Source organism: Phascolarctos cinereus, unplaced genomic scaffold (genome assembly GCF_003287225.1).
Source record: "Phascolarctos cinereus isolate Bilbo 61053 unplaced genomic scaffold, phaCin_HiC Scaffold_4;HRSCAF=312, whole genome shotgun sequence".
NCBI lineage: Eukaryota > Metazoa > Chordata > Mammalia > Diprotodontia > Phascolarctidae > Phascolarctos > Phascolarctos cinereus.
In genome coordinates this window covers 328,936,875-328,960,042 of record NW_027555847.1, presented here as the reverse complement: position 1 = coordinate 328,960,042, position 23,168 = coordinate 328,936,875, and the positions used below count along the sequence as shown (strand labels likewise).

General features: G+C 36.3%; 1 pseudogene; it reads right to left on the bottom strand.

Annotated features, from left to right (window-relative positions):
- Positions 1-2,472: 2,472 nt before the first annotated feature.
- On the bottom strand, positions 2,473-2,838 carry LOC110222333 (biogenesis of lysosome-related organelles complex 1 subunit 2 pseudogene; annotated as a pseudogene).
- Positions 2,839-23,168: the final 20,330 nt, after the last annotated feature.

Genomic DNA, 23,168 nt, shown 5'->3' with positions numbered 1-23,168 from the left:
GGAAGTAGAGGAAAAACTGGGAAGAGAAATGAGAGTGATGCAAGAAAATCATGAAAAACAAGTCAACAGCTTGCTAAAGGAGACCCAAAAAAATACTGAAGAAAATAACACCTTAAAAAATAGCCTAACCCAAATGGCAAAAGAGGTCCAAAAAGCCAATGAGGAGAAAAATGCCCTAAAAAGAAAAATTGGCCAAATGGAAAAGGAAGTCCAAAAGATTACTGAAGAAAATACTTCCTTAAAAATAGAAGAGCAATTGGAAGCTAGTGACTTGATGAGAAATCAAGACACTGTAAAACAAATCCAAAAGAATGAAAAATTAGAAAACAATGTGAAATATCTCATTGGAAAAACAACTGACCTGGAAAATAGATCCAGGAGAGAGAATTTAAAAATTATTGGACTATCTGAAAGCCATGATCAAAAAAAGAGCCTAGACATCATCTTTCAAGAAATTATCAAGGAAAACTGCCCTGATATATTAGAACCAGAGGGCAAAATAGAAATGAAGAGAATCCACAGATCTCCTCCTGAAAGAGATCCCCAAAGGAAAACTCCTTGGAATATTGTAGCCAAATTCCAGAGTTCCCAGGTCAAGGAGAAAATATTACAAGCTGCCAGAAGGAAACAATTCAGGTACTGTGGAAACACAATCAGGATAACACAAGATTTAGCAGCTTCTACATTAAAGGACCGCAGGGCATGGAATATAATATTCTGGAGGGCAAAGGAGATAGGATTACAAGCAAGAATCACCTACCCAGCAAAACTGAGTATAAACCTTCAGGGGGAAGGAAATGGTCATTCAGTGAAACAGAGGACTTTCAAGCATTCCTGATGAAAAGAACAGAGCTGAATAGAGAATTTGACTTTCAAATACAGGACTCAAGTAGAACATGAAGAGGTAAACAGGAAAGAAAATCATAAGAACTTATTAAGATTGAATTGTTTACATTCCTGCATGGATATTTAAAACTCATGAGACCTTTGTCAGTATTAGGGTAGTTGAAGGAAAAAATTATATGTATGTAGATAGATAGATAGATAGATAGATAGATAGATAGATAGGTAGAAGGCACAGGGTGAGTTGAAGATTAAGGGGTCATATCTGGAGAATAAAACTAAGGGATGAGGGGATTACTCAGAGAAGAAGAAAGGGAGAGGTAGAATGGGGTAAATTATCTCACAAAAAAACAGAAAAGAAAAGTCTCTTACAGTGGAGGGGAAGCAGGGAAGGTGAGAGGGAATGAGTAATCTTATTCTCATAGGATTTGGCTTAAGGAGGGAATAACATACACATTCAATTGGGTATGGAAGTTTGTCTTACCCTACAGAAAATAGGGGGAGAAGGGGACAAGAGAGCAGGGGATGATAGAGAGGAGGGCAGATTGGAAAAGGGTGTAATCAGAAGTAAATACTTCTGAGGAAGAACAGGGTCAAAAGAAAGAATAGAATAAATGGGAGGACAGAATGGGATTAAGGGAAGTAAAGTTAGTTTTTCACAACATGTCTACTATGGAAGTGTTTTGCATACCTGAACATGTACAACCTATATTGAGTTGCTTGCCTTTTCAATGAGGATGGTTGGGGAGGGAGGAAGAGAGAAAATTTGAGATCTAAAGTTTTCAAAACATATGTTTAAAAAAATTCTCACATGCTATTGGGAAATAAGAAATACAGGAAATGGGGTACAGAAGTCTATCCTGCCCTACAGGAAAATAGAAGGAGAAGGGGATAAGAGAAGGGGGGAGAGAAAGAAAAGAGGTCAGACTAGAGGAAGGGATATTCAAAATGCATGCCATCTTGGGGGTGGGGGAGGGTGAGATGGGGTCAAAATTTGAAACTCAAAAACTTGTGGAAATGAATGTTGAAAACTACAGTAAATAAATTTATATTTAAAAAAAGCAGCAGCAGAACACTTAATTCTGTTCTCTTCTGCAAATACTATTCAAGAGACATTGGCACTGGTGTTAAATTATCCTGTGCTCCACATGTATGATTCACTTCTCCTGCAACCAAGAGCACTGATGGGTAAATCAAGCAACAAGAGATAAGGAGTTACCAGCATGGCTGGGGAAAAGTTTGGAGGGTGGAAAGAATTCTTTTTTTTTCATGAGTAGGAATTTATTATTTAACTTGAAGAACAGGTTGTGGGGAAGAAGGGAGGAGACAGGGAGATGAGAGCCTCTTCTCTGCGTCTGCTCTGCACAGGGTTGATCCTGATTTCTGAGCTTTGGTCCAGGGCTCATGGTGACGCACACGAAAAGATGAGGTTCCAGGGGCTACAGGTTTAGGAAACATTAAGGGGTAGCCAAAGTTACACATCCAACCAGAGGTGAGGGCTGGGACTTTTCTTGCATCAGCAGCACCACTTCCTTTTAGGAATTTAAACATAGTGCTAAGTTCCATCCCACTTATTTTAGCTCTTACGAAACATTCTTGTAGGTAATGTCTTTGTGCTAAAGAATTCTTTCATCTCCTCTCTACCTTCTTGTACTTTGCTTCTAGTTTCTTTGAATGTGCATCCAACTTGTAGGCTACCTGCTCCAGAGCTGCTACTTGCTCCTCAATTAAAGTGATCTGATGCAGATAAGGCTGAAGTGCTGCAGATTTCTGGTTTAAGTCCTTTGAGTTTCTACTTATGTTTACTGCAATATCTTTCATTTCTAGATACTTCAAGCTAGTCCATTTGTTCATATTTTCCAGAAGTTTATAGTCTTCACTGGTGGCTGTCAGCTCACCTGTCAGGTACATAGTCATTTTGGAGAACACATCCTGCCACAGCCCCATGATGTCTACCTCGGTGGGCTCCATGGCTTCCTCAGCCATCTCCACCATGGCATCATCTAGGCCAGGGAAGAAAAGAAGGACAAAGGATGGAGGGAAGGATGAGGATTTTGGAGGAAGTGGGGAAGGAGGGGAAGGGAGAGAGAAAAGCAGGGGAGGGTAGGAGGGGAGAGGAGAAAAAGGGAAGGGTGAAGAGTCGGAGGAAGTAAGGAGAGGGAAAGAATTCTCAACAACTGAGCCTAAGCTTTTTTCAAATCCAATAGAGAAAATGGAGTCACTGAAACTTCTAAAATAAATATTAAAAGTCAATTCATCTGCCTTAGATGTCTATTTCAGAATTGCAAACTCTGTACAATGTTTGGATTTATTTCCCAGATGTTGTCCATTGGTACTACTCACCAGCTGCCTTTGGTTGGGGGAGAGAGGAGGCACAAACATCTCCACTTGGAATAAAGCTTGAATTGACAGGGTTTCAGCAGGTCAGCCTTGGTTCCCGTTTGCTACTATTGATCCCTTACTCCCCTGTGCAGGAAAAGAAGTCAAACCAGCACGAAATTGCATATTCCCTGCACTTTCTATCATGCCATGGTCTTTCACAGAATACAAATAAACTGCCTTCCTTGGCTAACAGCAGTCCCACAGGAGAAGAGCTGAGTTCTTGCAAATGGATTCGATTTCTATTGGCCACAATGGTGATCAAAACTCTTATCTTCTACTTGTATGGATTGATGCTGAGTGAAGTGAGCAGAACATTATACACAGTAACAGCCATGTTGTGGGATGACTAACTTTGATAGACTTAGCTCTTCTCAGCAATGCAAGGATCTAAGACATCTCCAAAAGTCTCATGATGGAAAATGCTAATCATGTCCAGAGAAAGAACTATGGAGCTTGAATGAAAACAAAACAAAACAAAACAAAAAACAAACAAATGAACAAAAAACCCTTTTATCTTCTTTCAAAGCAACTTGCATCTTTTGTTTTAGTGTGTGATCAAAGTAGGATTGGTCTGAGCAGCACAGAAAGAGCCTGACATAAAATAACATAGTGTTTTCTTTCTCCCTAAAAGACCATAGGTTTCTAGTCTGGAGCTAGAGTGACTTCACAGTCCATCTAATCCAACTCCCTCATTTGATAATTTCTTTAACTGTGAAATGAGATGGTTGGCTTGATTAACCCCTGCAGTGCCTTCCAACTCTTGACTTAGGAACCTGTGAATGCCAGCTATGTTGCCTCATCTTATGGGAAACTGAAACTGAGCCAGAATTCTCCAATAAGGGCACCCTAATCAGAGTTCTTTTGAAATCATTATTTTAAAAGGCTTAAGAACTCTGATCAAAGCAATGATCAACCATGATTTTAGAAGACCAGTGATAAAGAATGCTGCCCACCTCCTGACAGAAATGAGATGGACTAAATATGCATACATTTTTGGATATGGTCAATGCAGTAATTTGTTTTACTTAATTATATTTATCTGTTACAACATATCTTCTCTCCCACCTTGCAGCTCCCTCTCTTATGTATTTTTGTTTGTTTGGTTTTTAGGCAGTTGGGGTTAAGTGACTTGCCCAGTGTCACACAGCTAGTAAGTGTCAAGTGTTTGGTCTGAGGCCGGATTTGAACTCAGGTACTCCTGACTTCAGGGCTGGTGCTCTATCCACTGTGCCACCTAGCTGCCCCTACCTTATGTATTTTTGAAGAGAGGGAAGTAGCAGGGATAGAAAATTAATTTTAAAAGAAACGTGAACTGATACTAAGTGAAGTGAACAGAATCAGGAATACATCGTACACAGTAACAGCAACATTGTGCAATGACCAACTTTGTTAGACTTAGCTCTTCTCAGCAATAAGACTCATGATGGAAAATGCTATCCACATCCGGAATAAGAACTATGGAGTCTGAATGCAGACCAAAGCATCATGTTTTCACTTTTTTTGTTGTTCTTTTCCTTCATGGTTTTTCCCTTTTGTTCTCTTTCTTCTTTCACAACATGACTAATGTGGAAACATATTTAACATGATTACATATGTATAACCTACATCAGATTGCTTGCTGTCTTGGGGAGGGGGTAAAGGGAAAGGAGGGAGAGAAGAAAGAGGGGAGAAAAATTTGGAACTCAAAATCTTATTAAAAATGAATGTTGAAAACTATCTTTACATGTAGTTGGAAAAATAAAATTCTACTTAAAAAGAAAGAAAAGAAAATTAATTGAAAAGATTTTATTTATAAAAAGGTAAACTGATGTACTGCTATTACAGGGGGTTTTTTTTAATTCCCAGTGTGAGGTCAATGAGAAAAGAGGTATCCTTAAACACTGTTGGTAGAACTGTGAATTGATCTTTTTTTAAAAAAATATTAAAATAAACTTCATGAAAAAAGTTGAGACAAATGAAGCTATTTGCTTAGTGTCAGATCTAGAAATTATCAGAGGTAGGATTTGAAACCAGATCATCCTGGCTCCATGTCCATTACTCTGTTTACTATGCCACATTATTATTGCTGACACCAGAATTAATAACTCACATTTGTAAAGTACTTCTTGGTTAGAAAGTACTTTCCCTATAATAACTCATAATGCATATAATGCAGATGGGCCCATTTTACAATGAAGAAATAGAAATCTAACTCATAGATTTGCCCACAGTCATGCAGCTAATAAATGCACTTGGCCCAGTGCCTGGCATGTAGTAAGAACTATACAAATATTTATTCCCTTTCCTCCCTCCATAGTTTATTACTTCCTGAGTATATGCATGACTGGATGAATTTTTCATTGAAGTATTACAAAAGTATATTCCCATCTCTCGAAGCATTTTTGGCAAGCTAATGTGAATACATCATATTTAATGTAGTTAGCAACAATGTGGCATAATCAAAAGGGACCCCATCTCAGAGTCAGGAAGGACTGTACTCAAATCCCAACTTCTGACACATACTGTCTATGAGATCCTGGATGAGTCACTTAAACTCTAAGTTACCCAGGCAAATCAGTAATACTGTATAATGAAAATTAGCTATTCGTCTGCATTGGTAGAGGGGTTTTGTCTCTAAGAGTTGCCTATACCAGTAGTGTCAAATATAAATAGAAATAGATCCCTGTAGGCTGCAATACTGACTCAGAAAACAATAAATTAACATTATCTATGCAGTGCTGTATTTTTATTTTTAAAAAAATTTTAATTGCATTTTAACTTGGTTTGGGCTCCACTCCATAGTTTTGCAACCTGCAAATTTGACATCCCTGCCCCATGCCAATGGAATCATGATTACAAGACGGAAAAAAATAATATCTTTATTAATTATTATTTCCACATGTCCTATAAAGAGTTCTTTGTGTTATTCTCTACTGCAATTGAACCAAGAATTAGTAGTTTTAGGAATACCAAGCAGGACCTCTGAAAACTCAGTGTATGTGGATCTTCTATTCTAGACTTCAGAAGTAACTGGCCATTGATATGAGGCAATGTAGTGTAACAACCATTCAATCCATGAACATTTATCAAGTGCCTACTATGTGACAGGTAGTGGACCAGAAAAAGACCTAGAAAGGGAATGGGTGGAGAGTAGTAAAGAAACATATAAAATTAAGGGTATGGACTACATGATCTCTAGGGTTCCTTTCAGAGTTAATATTAAATCAATTATTTATTTGTATTACTGTGGGTGCATAAATGAGATTTTTCAGATGAGGCAATTGTGGTCTTAAATGCTTTAGGGAATTGTCCAAGGTTACTCAGAGTTAATGAGTCAAAGAGTTAAGTTTAAAACCCAGGTAACCTGATTCTCAGTTCATGTCACCCTATTATATCCTATTCCCTATCATATCCATGGGCAATTGCCCCTGGAGTTGAGGCAACTTATTATTCACTTTCCCAGTGCACTGAGACTTTGAATATAGTTGCTATCTCCAAAGCACTAGTCCCTGGTTCAGAAGTGATGGTCAAGATCCCTTCTTGCTGCCCACAAATAAGCCCAGCTATTCCCCGTACGGTTCCTGTCTCGCTTCAGGACTCATCTCAAACATTACCTTCTGCAAGGGAGCTCTTCCCCATCTCCCCAAACTTTCTCTGATTACTTCCATCTACTTTATGTGTATATATGGATATACATACACAGATAGATGCAAAACATATATTTTGTACTGTCCCTAGTTATTATCTCTTCTACCTAGGTGGAGCACTGGATAGAGCATGGGTTTTGAAGTCAGGAAGAACTGAATTCAAATCCAGCCTCAAATCCTCACTAGCTGTATGACCCTGAGCAAGTCACTTAACCTCTTTGCCTCAGTTTTCTCAACTATGAAATAGAAGTAATAATAGCAGCTACCCCTCAGGGTTATTATGAGGGTTAAATATTAGTAAAGTGTATCTGCAGTGCCTGGCATATAATAAGCACTTAACAAATGCTTATTTCATCCATATTAGAATATGAATTCCTTGAGAGTAGGGGTCATTTTTGCCTTTCTTTCTACCAACCAAAACTTAGCACAGCGCTTGATACATAGGGAGCTCTTGATGAATGCTTATTGACTGACTTACTGACAGATACAGTGGGATACAATTTTCACAACTTACCTAGGATGCATAGATACATTAACTCAGTCCTGCTTCTCATTCTCCACACTTCACTGCTTACAATGCCAGCCACCAGGAGTGGGGTGTGTCAGCCGCTGCCAACTAGGATTCATCAATAAGCTCTCTCTGATCTGTTATCTCTTCCTCTGAATATAATCACAGCAAGAGGCCCTAGAGACTTAAGCTGGGGCAAAATGGATCCTGACTAAATTGTTACACTTATCTTTCAGAGATATTATACAAAGCCTTATAAGAAAGATACAAGGTAAGAGTAAAAGGAGATAAATGGATGCTAATTCTCTGGGCTTAAATAGTGTTATTCTTCTGAAGAGCTCAGAGCATCTCCCTCCTCTGAACTCACAGTATTCATTTCTGTTACACTCTTTTGGCAATTAGTTATACATCACTTGATATAACTTGTATGGATTATCTTGAATTGTTTTAATAGATTTCATTGCTATCTTTCTTATAGTATTTACATTTCCCTTTGCATACCTCCTCCACTACTAGAGTGGCATCCATTATAATAAATAATTTTAAAAGAAATATAAAAAAAATTGTAAAAGATAAGCAAAATCTTCTAATCAAGGAATTAAAAAAATCTGACATTACATATAATGTTCCACACTCATGATCTCCAGCCTCTGCAAAGAAATGGTGAGGTGGTTTTTCTCTTAAGTATTCTTGGGATCCAATTTCAGTCTTCATAACTTTGAAACACTCAAGTTTCAATTGTTTCATAGGTGTCAGTCTTTTGATTTATGTTTTTTAGTCATTATGTATATTCTCTTCCTCGTTATCTTTACTTTATAAAGATATCAGTTTGTATATCTTTCTATGATTCACTGTATTAGTCACGTTCATCATTCCCTATTGAAAAGTAAATTACATTTACGTACTGCAGTCTGTTTAGCTATTCCTCAATGAGCATCTACTTTGTTTACAGTTTTGTTTTGTTTTCTTTTGGTTTTGGTGTGACAAAAAATTGATGCAGCAAACACACTGGTGATTATGGACTCTTCATTGTTGTCAGTAATCTCCTTGAGAATCTCTGGGCCAAAGAGTATAAATGTTTTAAGCATTTTATTTGTATAACTCCATATTGTTTTTGGGAATGGTTGTACTAATTCATAACTTCAACAACAATATATTAGTATGCCTATTTTTTTCCACAAACCCTTTAACATCGACTGTCATTTTTGCCCAATTACCTGGCATGAGGGCAAAAATTCTAAGTTGACTGATTTACTTTCTTCTTCTTATCCTCATTGCATATTAATCCTTCTCACAAATGTTATAATCCAACTAAAGTGGCCTTCTTTCTTTTCTTCACACAGGACACTGTATCTCCCTCCTCCTTGCCTTTTAATAAGCCCTCCCACACAACTAGAATGCACTTCCTTATTAACCCCAACCTCATAGAGGCTTTCTCTTCAACTTCAGCTCATATGTGATCTTCTACATCAAACCTAAGAAACGGCCCTCTCCAACTGATGGGGTGCTTGGGTGCTTGTACTTGTACTTGTACCCCAATTTCTCCCTAGCCGCAGAAACACTATCCCTGACAGTTTTTCCCCAGCCCAAGGACACTGTGCCTAGCAGTTATTCATGCATGGGCCTCAGCACGACCCTTATCTCTCTTCCTGGTACAGCTACACAGAGCTGAGCTGCTCAGGTCCCAGCCCCCAGATCATGTTTCTGGAAGCCTCCCAATTCCTTAGTAGTTCCTGTCTTGTAAGAAAGCTTTCCCTTGTTGCAGAACATTCTCTCATCAAGACAGAGGGAGAGGGGTGCCTTGCCCAGCCCAAGGAGTTTTGTCCTTGGCCAGCCCAAGGACTCTTCCTCTTGCCAGACTCCAAAGATCCATACCTCTGTTATGTCCCTCCCTGTCCGGTATACTCCCTGTACTTTCCCATCCATAGCCCCGAAAGACACCTGCACCTTTGGATTACCTCATCAGTGTCCCTGGCATTTCTTTCCCAATCTCTTTTCCATATAAACTCTAGCTGCATTCTCAGTCTCTCGCAGGATCCTTTAAGAATCCTTGCCCGCTGAAAAGCGTAACAATAAATCTTTGCCACCTTGAATTAAAGAATGCTTGAGTCTGTGAATTCATTCCGGATGACCGGTCCTGTATTCCGGTCTTTGAGGGGTCACAACCTCTCAACCTCTTACACCGCAACACAACTACCTTGTATTTAACTACATTGTATATATTTCTATTTATTAACTTTGTTATGTGTGTGTATATACCTATCCACTTCTTCATCTGAGTAGAGATTATTATATTTTTGTACTTATACTTCCCACACCACAGTGCCTACAACAATACCTGGCTCATAATAAGTGCTTAATAATTAATTATTGATTGATTCTCACGGCTATTACTAGTGAACAATTTTGTTCATTTCTTTTAACCATTTATCGTTAGGGAAATGCCCTTTTGTGCTATCTATATCTGTTAATTATATCAGAGATATTTGATACAAAGATGTTTTTTTCCAGATAACTCCTTCACTTCTTATATTAGATGTATTCATTTTATTGTGCAAAAGCAATTCACATAATAAATATTTTCAATTTTATCTTTTGGAATTGCTTTTATCATTTCTTTGGTTTAAAAAAACTCACACTCATAGCTATGAAAGAGATATAATCTGCTTGTCTTCTAATTTCTTCAGAGTATCATGTTTAACATTCAGATTACATTTCCATTTAGAATATATTGTGGAATATGGCATAAGAAATTGCTTTAAGTATAATTTATGTCAAATTGCTTTCCAGTTTTCCCAGTAATTCTTATCAAAAAGGGAGTTCTTTCCTAGTTAATCCATGTTTTCAGTTTATCAAACACTGGGTTATTGAATTCAATTATTTCTGATTATTCCTTGGCCAGATTGTTCCATCAATCCACTTTTCTATTCTTTAAACCAGTATCAATTTTTTATGATTGTTACTTTACAATAGAGTTTGAAGTCTGAAAGTGCTATTTCCCCATGAATCCTAATTTTTTTCATTATTTATTAATATTCTAGGTCTTTTGTTCTTCTAAATAAATTTTATTATTTTCCCTACCTCTGTAAAATATTCCTTTCATGGTTTGATTTGTACAAGATTAAATCTATAAATTAACTTTCATACCGTTTTCATTTATGTTTTTTGGCATACTCCAGCCATGAGTACCTGATTATTCCTCCAGCTGTTTAAGTTGTTCTTTAGCTGGTTAAGGAGCATTTTGTAATTAAATGTATGTAAGTATTATGTGTTTTTACTTCCAAATATTTTATGGATTTTGTAGTTACTTTGAATTGGACTCTTTCTATTATTGCCTCCAGTATTTTACTTCTACTACCACTACTACTCCACTACTACTACTGCTACTACTACTACTACTACTACTACTACTACTACTACTACTACTACTACTACTACAACTACTGCTAACACTATAGTATAATTAATATTTGTTATTATTATAACAAAATGTTGTCAATTTTATGGGTTTATTTAATAGCCTGTAAATTTACTAAAGCTATTTATTATCTCAATGATATTCTGGGCAAATTCCCTAGAATTTTTAAGTGAGCCATCATGTCATTCAGAAATAGGATTAGTTTAGTCTATATTCTTCTATCTTTCTGTCTTTAATTTATTTTTCTCATTTTACTGCTAGCGTTAACATTTATGAAATAATATCACAAAACATCTGTTTTCCTATGTTTCTGGAAAAGTTGTTAGTGCATCCCCATTACACATAAAGACTGCTTTGGGTTTTAGATAGACATTTTTATTAGATTATGAAAAGAATCTTCTATACCTATAATTTGAGGGTTTTAGCATAAATGAGTGTTGTACTTTGTCAAGTGTTTCTAATGTATCTATTGAGATAAACACATTATTTTAGGTGTTTTGTATATAATATGATTAATTATACCATTGTTTTCCTATTAGTGAACCATATGTGCATCTCTGACAGAGATCCAACTTATAATGAATGCTTTCTTGACTAAAGGGCTGTAGTCTAATGGAGAAGATTTTATTTATATTCTCGTTCATTGATGATATTGGCTTATAGTTCCTTTATTTTTTTCCTTGGTTTAAGTATTAGGACTATATTTATCTAATAAAAGGAGTGTGGAAGTGAATTCCATTTTTCAGTTTTTGAGAACTGTTTTTCTTCAAAAGTTTAATAAAAAATTCCTGTAAATCTCCCTGGTCCTGGGGTTTCTCTCCTCTTTGACCTTCTCCCAACTTTGGTAGTTTTATTATAATTCGTAATGCTTACTTTTCTGACATTAGGTTATCTAAGGTCACTATTTGGTATTGTTATTTTGAGTATTTAATACTTTTGAATGTAATCCTCATTTTCTTTTGTTAGTATATACCTGGGCATAAGAAAGTCTGATAATTATTTTGATTCTTTGTAGTCTTATTATGATTTCATCTTCACATTTCGATTTTGTTGATTTGATGTTCTGTTAAAAATTAGTTTGGCTAAAATTTTTGTAAGCTTTTTTCATCTTTTTGAAGAACTGGCTTTTAATATTATCAGTTTGTATTCTGGATTTCTAATAGATGTATTTCTCCTCTAATTTTTAAGACCTACTCTTTTATATCTAGTCTGGGCTTACATATTTGTCATCTTCCTAATTTTTAATTTCACACTTAGTTCATTAATCCATTTTTTAAATTGTGTTCATCTATTTTTTATTTTTAGATTTTATTTTTAATTTATGGAATAAAACAAGCATTTCCATAACAATACAATAAAAAAGACGATCATACATGAAACTGTAAATCTACTATACACAACTTGCTGTTCCTTTCAAATATGTAACAAAATTATCATGCGCCTTTACTTCTTTTGTTTCTTCCTTCCCCTCTGCACCCTAGAAATGGCTACCATTACACACAATGAGGCTTATATACATAAAATTATTCTATACATACTTCTATTTATCAGTTCTTGCTCTGGATGCAGATAGCAGCATTCTTCATGTGTCTTTTATACTTAATTTGGGTATTTATAACAGAAAAATAACTTATTTGCTCAAAGTCATTCTTAAAATAATATTGCTGTTCCTATATACAATATTCTCATGGTTCTTCTCGTTTTGCTCTTCATTATTTTGTGCAAGTCTTTCCATGTTTTTCTGAAATCACTGAGCTCATCATATCTTTTTTTAAATATATTAATTTATTTTGATTTATCAGCAATCACTTCCATAAGCTTTTGAGTTTTAAATTTTATGCCCCCTCCCTCCTCACCTCCTTCCCCAAGATGGCACCCAATCTGATATAGGCTATACATATTCCTATTAAACATATTTTCACATTAGTCATGTTATAAGTAAGAATAAGAACCAATAGGAGGAACCACCAGAAAGAGGTAATTTTGGAATTTGGCTACTATATTCCTTCACATTTTTAATTTGGGATCTCTTTCAGGAAGTGATAGGTGGATTCTTTCTATGGCTATTTTACTCTCTGGTTCTAGGACTTCAAGGCAGTTTTCCTTGATGACTACCTGAAAGATGCTATCCAGGCTCTTTCTTTCATCATGGTTTTCAGGTAGACCAATAATTTTTTAATTGTCTCTCTTAGATTTATTTTCCACATCACTTGTTTTACCAATGAGGTATTTTACATTTTCATCTGTTTTTTCATTCTTTTGTTTCTATTTGACTAATTCTTGCTCTCTCATAGAGTCATTAGCTTCCACTTGCCCAATTCTAATTTTTAACAAATTGTTTTCTTCTATTAGATTTTGTACCTCTTTTTCTATTTGGCCCATTTTATTTTTAAGGAGTTCTTTTCCTTAGTGAGTCTTTGTACCTCTTTTTCTGTTTGGCTAATTCTGCTTTTCAAGGAGCTGTTTTCTTTAATGTATGTTTTTTTTTTTCCAGTTGGCCAATTGTGTGCTTTAGACTTCTTTTCTTCAGGGTACTTTTTTTTTTTTTTTGCATTTGGCCAATTGTATTTTTTAAGTACTTGTTTTCTACAGTTAACTTTTATCCTTCCTTTTCCAAGCTATTTACGCTCTCTTGCATACTTCTTGTTTCTTTTCCCAATTTTTCTACTACCTCTGTTATTTGACTTTTAAAATCCTCTTGAGTTCTTCCAAGAAGGCTTTTTGGGCTTCAAACAACTTCAGATGTGGGCTTGTTGACAATGTTGTCCTCTTCTGAATTTGTGACTTGATCTTCCCTGTCCCCATAATAAGAGTCTATGGTCATTGTCCATTTCTGCTTTTTTGCTCAAGATATTTGCTTATTCTGGCCTTTAAAAAATTGACCTCTCCTAATGGGGAGCAGGGGGCACTGACCCAAGCTACTTGTGTTGGGAGCCCAAGGCCTGGTTACTGGCTTTGTGTGCTGGGGCCTCAGATGCTGGTAGTTGGAGGCTATAAGATTATGGCAGCTTACCTGGTATTGAGGTAGAATCAGCAATACTGGAGCTGTAGGGGTAGGGGTGGGGAGTCTGGCCCCTAGAGGATGCCTCCTCACCCAAGCCTTTCACTTTCTTTGGCTTTTTGCAGATGGATGTTGCTGCAGTATATTTCTCCATCTAGGCTTTCCCTCTTGGAGTTGTGTTCCCCAGAGTTTTGCTGAGGAACCAAGAGTCTTGGCTGCCAGAGAATGGTCATGGCACATGATGGTTTTCCAAGGCAGTTACCACTGGTTCCCCTGCCTGTATTGAGGCATTTGGGTGTCCTGGTGTTGGAGCTTGCCTGCTCCACCAACTAGAGTTCAGAATCTCCTCCAGGAATGTCGAGGTAGGGGCTTTCAGTTAGCTTGCTGGAACATCTCCCATTCTGTACAGCTACCCCTCCCCTAGGGCAAGAAGGGCCTTTACCCTTAATTGCTCAAGTTTCCTGGGCTACAAGACTGCTGCACCCCATCTTTCTGCTGGTTCAGCTGTTCCAGGGTTTTTCCTGGGGTGATATTATCTAGGATCTCAGAGGTTAATTAAAGGAGGGTGAGGGTGACTTACTTCTTACTCCACAATCTTGGCTCCCGGAAGCAGAACTGAGCTCCTTATTTCTTATAGCACAATAGCATTCCATCATAATCATATACCACAATTTGTTCACATATATATTAAGGGATTTTTCCCTTCAGAAAATTTCCTTAGCTGCATTCTGGACATTTAGGTATTTTGTATCATCATTATCACTCTTTCATATAACTATAGGTTTTATGATTTGTTCTTATATCTATACCTGTTATTCAGGATTTTACTATTAAGTCTTCATTTAGATTTGTGTTATTTGTTCATTCCCTCAATTGATTAGTAATTTTAGTAAGATATGGTCTCTAAGAGATTTATTTAGGATTCTTTCCTTTTTACATTTATTTGAAATTTCTTTGAGCCCTAATATGTGATATATTTTTGTAAAAATGCCATGTGGTACTGAGAAATACATATGTTATATGTATATACACATATATCATATGTATTTAATTCATATATATGCAAAAGGTGCCATGAAAATGTTTGGTCTAAATTCAACAATTTGTTCAATTCTCTATTTTTCTTTTTGTTTATTTTTCTCTTAGTTTTGCTCAATGATGAATATTAAAGATTCCCAGTATTACTGTGTTGCTAACCTGTATTCTTGCAATTCATCTAATTTTTCTTTTATAAATTTGTGTGGTATGTATTTGGAGCTTATGTGGCTAATATTGATACTGTTTTGTTGCCTATCCTTGTACTATTATTTAGTTCTTCATGTTTGTAGCAGTTGTACCACAAGCTAGACTTAAAGTTCTTAAAGGTTGGGTATGGAATCTTACTACAAAGAAGGAAGAAAAGAAAGAAGGAAGGTAGGAAGGAAAGGAATAAACAATTATTAAGTACCTACTAGGCACTCTTGTCAAGCACTGTGAGAATATTATTTCATTTGATTTCACAGCAACCCTGAGAAGTAGGTGCTATTATTATCTCCTGTTCATAGTGAGGAAATGGAGGCAAACCGAGGTTAAATGACCACTCAAGGGCCACTCAGCTAAATAAGTATCCATGACTACATGTTTTCCTGGCTTTGGGCCCAGAATTCTATCCACTGTGCCATCCAGATGCTTCAGAAATATCTTATAATAATTTGTCTTTCACATGCAAAACCACACACTAGACATTGTAAGGTATATGATAAATATTTTATGCTAGATTTATCATATCTGTCCTCCTAAAATCCCTAGGAAGAAAAAAGCATAGACATTAATGTCTGTTACAGATTACAAAGTGAGGAATATAGAATTTAATAAACATTTTCAAGGCTACAATAGTGGCAGAGTCCTATATCTTCAGTATCCAGAATATTTGGCCAATGCACATTCAGTTTAACCATTAGCCACAAGAGGATATGTTTACAATTATTTGAATTTTTAAAAAATTATCCTAATTTGCTTATCTAAGACATAATCACATGGTAGAAGTTTTCAAAAGAGAGGAGGTAATTGATCAATTGCTGACAGCATAAATCATTCATAGGAATTAGTTCAGACAGTGCCTAGTTCATTTAGTATATTCTTGACAATGAAGTAAATTAATTTGCTGCCTCTAATAAACCTTGTTCCAATTTAGTGAATCTGTCATCTGTTATAAAATATCAGTGTTCTGTAATGATCCACCTTATCTCAGCATCCCAGTTTTCTGAGTTATTTGCCTGCTTTGAAAAGAAAGTCTACACAACACTTGAAGGTCATCAGAAAAAGAGTCTATATGAGGCATCCTGTTTAATTCTCCAATCCATGAATAACAAAAAAGGGTTGCCATAAATTCACAGTCAAGACTCAGGTCTTCTGATTTTATAAACTGTGGTAATCTTTCCACTCTAATGCATTACCTCTTAGGACTCAGTCCATCCAGGGCTTAAGAGGAGACAAACTGGACATGAGTCACCAGACTACATCTCCTATATGTGTATATCTCTGAGAGACATGAAAAAAGTCAGAATGGTAAATTTTAGGTAACTTGGCTTTATTGGTGATACACATGAGTAGTGTACTGGCTAGCCAAAATATTTATTAAGGGCCTACTATGTACCAGGACCTACACTGATACAAATATAGAAAGACAAAAAAAAAAACAATTCCTGCCCTCAAGGACCTTATATTCTATTGGGGTTTAACATGTATATGTGTGTGTGTGTGTGTATTCATGCATGCTTACATACATAAATGCACACATTAATTAAATTAATTGGCAAAAGGCACAAGTACCTTGGAGTTTTAGGAATGGCTCCATCAAGAAGATGGCATTTGAGCTGTGTTTTGAAGGAAGCTATGGATCTTCAGAGGTGAAGGGGAGAAGAAAGTACTTTCCATGCTCAGGAGAGCACTTGTATATGAGATGGGAGATGTAATATTACTTGTGAGAAACATGGAGTCACCAGTTTAGCAGGATTAAAGAGTGTCTGAAGAGGAGTAATGTGTCATAAGTCTAGAAAGATTGTAAAGGGCTTTAAAGGCCAATAAAGTTTGTATTTGACCCTTGAGGTAATAGGGAGTCATTGGAGCTTACTATAAAGGGAATTGATATACTCAGCCTTATGCTTTAGAAATATCATTTTGGCAGTTATGTGTAGTAAAGATTGAGAAAGGGAGAGAATGAAGACAAGGTGACAAATCAGGACCCTATTGCAAGGATGATAAAGACCAGAACTAAAGTGAGAAGCATATAAGTAGAAAGAAGGGATTAGATGTTCAGTAAATTGTCAATGGAAAATCACTGCGATTTGAGAACTGGCTGGATTTGTTAGAGTAAGGAGTTGATTATGACTCCAGAATTATAAAACTGGCAGAGTAGAAGGATGGCAGTATCCTCAAAATAAACAGGAAAATTTGGAAGAGGAATATATTTAGAGGAAAAGATAGTGAGTTTTCTTTTGGAAATGTTGAATTTTAGATGACTACCAAACATGCAGTTTTCAGTGCCCATTATGCAAACTAGGAAAGCAAGGAATAGTTTACCAATCAGATTTATGTATAACAGAAGAATTCATGACCAAACAGAAGACATAGAACATTACAAAAAGCAAAATGGATAACTTTGGTTACATTAAATTGAAGGTTTTTGTACAAACAAAGCCAATGCAACCAAGATTAGAAGGAACATAGAAAATATGGAAAGAATTTTTACAACTAGTCTCTCTGATAAGGGCCTCATGTCTAAAAAATATGAGAAAATTAAGTCAAATTTATAAGAATACAAGTCATTCTCCAATTATAAATGGTCAAAGGATATGAACAGGCAGTTCTCAGATGAAGAAATTAAAGCTATCGGTATATAGTCGTATGAAAAAATGCTCTAAATCACTATTGATTGGAGAAATGCAAATCAAAACAACTCTCAGGTGCTACATCATACTTCTCAGATTGGCCAACATGACAAAACAGGAAAATGATAAATGTTGGAGAAGATGTGGGAAAATTGGAACACTATTGCATTGTTGGTGGAGATGTGAAATGATCCAACCATTTTGGAGAGCAATTTGGAGAGCCACAAAAATGTGAATACCCTTTGACCCAGCAATAGCATTTCCAGCGCTATATCCCAGAGAGATCATACAAATGGGAAAAGGACCACAAAAAAATTTAAAGCGGCTCTTTTTGTGGTAGCAAAGAATTGGAAATTGAAAGGATCCCCATCAATTGGGGAATGGCTGAACAAGTTGTGGTATATGAATGCAATGTAATACTATTGTGGTATAAGATATTATGAACAGGCTGACAGAAAAACCTGGAAAGATGTATATGGTCTGATGCTGAATGAAGTGAGCAGAACCAGGAGAATGTTGTACACAGTAACAGCCATGCCGTGTGATGACTAATATTGATAGTCTTAACCCTTCTCAGCAATACAAGGATCTAAAACATCTCTGAAGGCCTCATGATGGAAAATGCTAACCACATATAAAGAAAGAACTATGGAGTCTGAATGCAGATTGAAGCATACTATTTACTATTTTTTCTTCCATTGTGTTTCTTTCCATTGTGGTTCCTCCTATTGGTTCTAATTCTTACTTACAACACCACTAATGTGAAAATATGTTTAATAAGAATGTGTATGTATAGCCTATATCAGATTGTGTGCCATCTTAGGGAGGGAGGTGGGGAGGGAGGGGGAGAAAAATTTAAAACTCAAAAGCTTATGGAAATGGTTGTTGATAATTCAAAATAAATTAATTAATAATAAAAAAGAAAATTATGTGAAAATATGTAAGATGTAGATTAAACTTTAAAAAGTGTCATGGGTGTATTTTTCCCCTGGAGAACAAATTGTTAAACATTTACCAGAAGACCAGTGACTGAACTGCTCTAGTCTAGACCAAGTACACACACTAGCCTTTGTGTACATGTTTGTAAAGCAATAGTGAACACAGGAGAAATATGATTGTAGGTATACAACTAATATGTTGGTAGAAAGATGATTAATTTTTTGGCCAAAGCAAGGGTTGCAATTTGAGCCTCACCGATAAAATAACGAATTCTCTAAGCATAAAAATGCACAAAAGCCGGACATCTTCAAAGTAAGGTATACAGTATACATACATCCAGGGATGGAAGACTCACCTGACAAAATCATGGATCCTTGAGTCACTGAATGCAGTATTAAAAAACATTCCCCATAGTACTTGACTAGAAGTACACTGTCTCCTTGCTTCATTAGTGCTGCTGCCCAAAGAGCCCCAAATATGAGTTCAATTGTGTCTCCAGGGGGATGCTTCAGTGCCAGTGCCATTGAGGATGGACATTTTTTATGCTTTTGGGTCATATTCCCACAGATATCCAAACCCTTAAGAGATAAACCTGAAAGCAATGAAGGTCATAGCCACAGCTCAAATGAATAAAAGAAAATGCCATTTTAAAAAAATGGTGGGGAGCATTGTTTGCCTTTTCTTAGAACTTTAACATCAAGAGATGAGGCATAATGAAATTAGTTAGACTAGAGCCCTAAGTAAGTCAAGGCCTTTGTTCAATTTAATTATAACACCAGCTCCATCTTGTAGCCTGTGGCACTGTGAGCTAGACAAGTTCTTGTTTCCATTGTTTAATTACTGTGTTGCACCTACCCAGCAGACCTCTCTCAGGTTCACATGCTATGATCATTGTCTTCAATAGCTTGGAAGTGTTTCACAGCCCTAAGCAGAGGAGATTTTGGGGGCTGGAAAAGCTAAATAACTAGAGCCATCATTCTTCAAATTCAAATTTCATTTCCCTCCTTATTCTTGCAGCTAACCTTACCCCTGCCCATGTGAAATGTGGAAAAGCAACAAAATTTTAGTGATTCTTTACCAGACTCAGGTAATTGAACTTCCCTTTCATGGTATGGAAGCAGGGCTGCATCTTAGCCATGTTTCTGAAGTGGCTGTGCTGGAATTAAAAATGTGCAAGCTCTAGCAATCACACAACATTAATATAGGGAGCAAACAAATAAAATTTCACAGTTCATTGAATCATCCAAACCTTTTTTTTTAAATCTTATATTGTCCCACAGGTCAACTTAGTCTTCATCTGAACATTTCAGCCATCAATTCTGCAGTTCCATACTATTTACCAACTCATTATATATTCTTCGCTTCTTTTTATTATTTTAATTGAGTCACATATATAAAAATTATTCAAGGACATTTATTTGTTAAATAGAGGCAACATAATATTTGGGGGGGGGATCCTGGCTGTGGGGTTCCAATATAAGGATTCCAGTTGCAGCTATCCCACAAAAAATAATAATTCAGAATTCTGTAGAGTTTTTGGGTTTACAAAGCAATTTCATCACATTTCTGGCAGGTAAATATTTCAAATATTATTTCCATTTTACAAATGAGAAAGCTGAATCTCAGAAAGATTGATTGACTTGTCCAAGGTCACACAATGGATAAGAGTTAGACCTGGGATTCAATCTCAAGTCATCACTACAACCTTCTTTCTCCCTCTCCAAGCAGGGAGACATAGGTATCAACTAAGCCTCAATTTCTCATTTATAAAATGAGAGTAACACTTAAAATATTGGTCCCATATGATTTTAAAATTAGGATCAAATATAAACATGTTTGTAAAGTGCATTATAATCACTATACAATTTCAAGCTATTCTCACAAAAAAAAATTAAGTTTCCGATCTGTTCTTGATTTTCAGGGTTCTGCCTATGGCAGTTACAAGTTTCTCCATTAGAATTAGTAGATTATTTTATGTTGGATACTTAAACTTAAAATGTGTAATTTATCTCTCAGGCCAATTTTTTTTGTTAAATCGGCTCATATTTTAATGACTGTGTGCCCCCATGGATCAAGACAGAAGAAGAAGAAGAAGAAGAAGAAGAAGAAGAAGAAGAAGAAGAAGAAGAACGACGACAACTAATGGATCACTAAAAAAGGGAAAGAAAATGCACCTGCCTTCCTTCATGGCAGAGATGGGGGACTATGGGGAGAAGACTATTGGATATACTGTCAGACATAGTCTATGTGTTGCTTAGTTTTGATGAACTACATTTTTTCCCTTTCCTTCTTAACTAAAGACTGCTGAGGGTGGAGGAGAAAATATGTTCAGAAAAAGAATATGATGTGAAAACAAAAGACATCAATAAAAAATGAGATGATATTTAAGAAAAGTTGGTGGACCCTAGATGTGCTGTCCAACCCCTATTTGAAGTGGTCATGACCACATTTAGCAATTATCAAATATTAACTAAATGCCTACTAGCAGGAAGGTTTCTTTACACCTGAAGGAAATTTACATTGCCAGCACTCTGCTTTAGTGGAAGGAACCCGTTAGTCAAGGCCACCCTGCTCAGCCTGCTCTTTGTGCCGTTCTTTGAATCATCACAGGCCTCTTTAGACTACACAAACACCTGCTCACAGCAGCTGATTCTAATCACATAAACAACTTGGGCTGAATTCTGGCTTTTTGAAGGGTAAAGGGAACTCAGCCAAACAACTCTTGTCATTTTACTATCTACCTGGCAGGAAATGACTAGTCTTAATGTATTTCTCTTTGGTCAATTTGCTCTAGTGAAATAGAGACATCATCATGGCTGTGTGCCCACAAAAACAGATTCTGATTAAGGCAGTTAGATGAACATTGGTGGACTCTGGATTTCAGTGGGGACATACCCCAGTTTTCACTCAGCTCTATTTTGCATCCATGTATAACCTGAAGATCTGGACACATTGTGTTCTAAGACTTACAGAACTAAGGGATCCTGCCTTATTTAGCTAGCTGAGTCAGCAGGAGTTCAATAGAATCACCCCGGATTCTCAGATTTCCTCCATTTCCTACTCTTGTTCGTACAAAGTGTCAAGAACAGATTAACAAATATGAATGAAGCTCATTATCTGTTTATCGAGGGCACCAACATCATTCAGAATCTGGGAATCATCCTCCAATATTTCATTCTTCTTCATCCTATGTAGCCAATAGGTTGCCAATTCTTATTGATTCTGTTTCCACAGTATCTTCTGTATCTGTCTCCTCACCACTACCACTTAATTCAAGCCTTCATCATCCCTCTCCTAGACTAGTGCAATTGCCTCCTTATTGGTTTCCATACTTCCAGTTTCTCCTCTCTCACTAATGAGATGTTCTCATTGTATGCTCAGCAGAATTCTAGGGGACCTAGAGACCCGTTTGGAGAGGAGTCATTTAGGTCAAAATTATTTTCATAATTTGACAATGTAATACTACCATACATTTGTTATTTGCCTCTTAAAATACTCCTCTATTTTCCAACCACATAACTTTGTAAGGCCAAATTTTCTTCATGTACATCAACCAAAGCAACATCTTGAATACAGAAGCATTTATTAGAATCCAGGTGTCTTCTATGAAGTCAAATATTAAAAGAGATTTGCAAAAATATGGAAGCAATATCCTTCTTTGCTCCATTTTTTGTTTTAGATAGTGAAATTGTCTTTCGTTAAAATGTTATTTATGTTAACAAGTAATGGATTTATTATTATTTTACCTGAATGAATATTTCAAAATTTTATTGGCTTTAATTTCAAATATGGTAAATATCAACAGATATAGTCCACATAAACAAAAGCTATTTGGAATCCTTAATTTTAGAGTGAAAAGTAGTTCTGAGAACAAAAACTTGAGTCTGTTGTCTGTGCATATAAGCATTAAAATTATCTCCCACACAGCTGCAAAACGAATATTCCTAAAGCACAGAACTATGTCAGCTTCCTACTCAGAGAGCTCTGTTGGTTCCCTGTTACTTCTAGAGAAAATAGAATCTGTTTAACTTTAAAGGCTTTCACAACCTTTCCACAACCTCCCTTTCCATCTTTACTACACATCACCCTTCTCCATATGTACTAGGGTCCAACCAAACTGAGCTTCTTACTATTGTTCACACAGAATGAGCCATCTTCTACCTCTGGGACTTTGCACTACTTGCCCCCATACCTGGAATGCACCTTTTCCATCTTTCCAAATCCCTAATTTCCTTCAACACCAAGCTCATGTCACCTTCTTCATGAAGTTTTTCCTTATTCTTCCTACTGCTACTCCCTCTCCCCAAAATAACTTTGTATGATATGTATACATACATACATGATGTTTACATATTGTGTATATTTACATCATTTACAGAAATACACATATATATGCACACATAATGCATGTATCTATGCTCATATGTGTACATGTGTATAGATGAGGGCAGCTAGGTAGCATAGTAGATAGAGTGCTAGGCCTAGAGTCAGGAAGATTCATCTTACTGAGTTCAAATCTGACCTTAGAAACTTAGTAGCTGTGTGACCCTGAGAAAGTCATTTAATCATGTTTGCTTCAGTT